A 672-nucleotide genomic window follows, 5' to 3' on the forward strand; every position below is an offset into this window, starting at 1 on the left:
TCCAGTTTGGTTTCTGGAAGCTGGCCGGCATCAGGGGCACGGCTGCCCCTTCCCACGTCACTCCTGGCCGTATCCCTGCGCTCTGTGGCACTTCCTCCCACCGCCTTCTCCTTCGGGGTTGCAGAGCTTGGAGATGGGGCAGCCGCGTTAACCGCGCTGGTTTGCTTTGGCTGGGTCATCGCATCCACACTGCTGTGGCTGCCTTCTGCATCCGCTCCCAGACTTCCAGCTTGCTTCCCCAAGTGACCCAGCGCCTCGTCGCTTTCACCTGGGCCTCCACTGTCACCAGCAAGTACATCAGCACCTGGTTTGGCTACTTCGCTGCCCGGGGTTTGCAATTCTTGTGGAATAACACAGGTATTGGGCAATTCTGTGGCTTGAGCTGGCGTTGTGCTTAGCGAAGGCAGAGAGTCCTGCTTCCTGGAGCTGGAAGAACCCTTCTTTGATTTACTCCTCTTCTTTTTCTATTAAAAAAAAAAAAGGAACAACACAATGTTTATTTTTGTTGGAGAGAAATTCTTTGTCACCTCCTCCACTGCAGCCAGCACCAACATCTTCCTGCTACACTTGGTTAATGGAGAACGATCAGGAAGAGAAGGGACAAGACAGGCTACCATCTTCTACAGGAGATGAGGGGAAAGTAACTCTTGAGAATTCTGTGTTTTTAATACC

The 672-nt window shown here is 52.2% G+C and overlaps 1 protein-coding gene across 1 annotated transcript in view; it reads right to left on the reverse strand.

Moving 5' to 3' along the window:
* The window catches only part of RNF213 (ring finger protein 213), a gene marked incomplete at its 5' end in the record, with an annotated part of 51,961 nt that overhangs the window by 47,979 nt on the left and 3,310 nt on the right, over positions 1-672 (reverse strand).

The sequence above is a fragment of the Mesitornis unicolor genome, unplaced genomic scaffold (genome assembly GCF_000695765.1).
Source record: "Mesitornis unicolor isolate BGI_N332 unplaced genomic scaffold, ASM69576v1 scaffold12472, whole genome shotgun sequence".
NCBI classification, from domain to species: Eukaryota; Metazoa; Chordata; class Aves; order Mesitornithiformes; family Mesitornithidae; genus Mesitornis; species Mesitornis unicolor.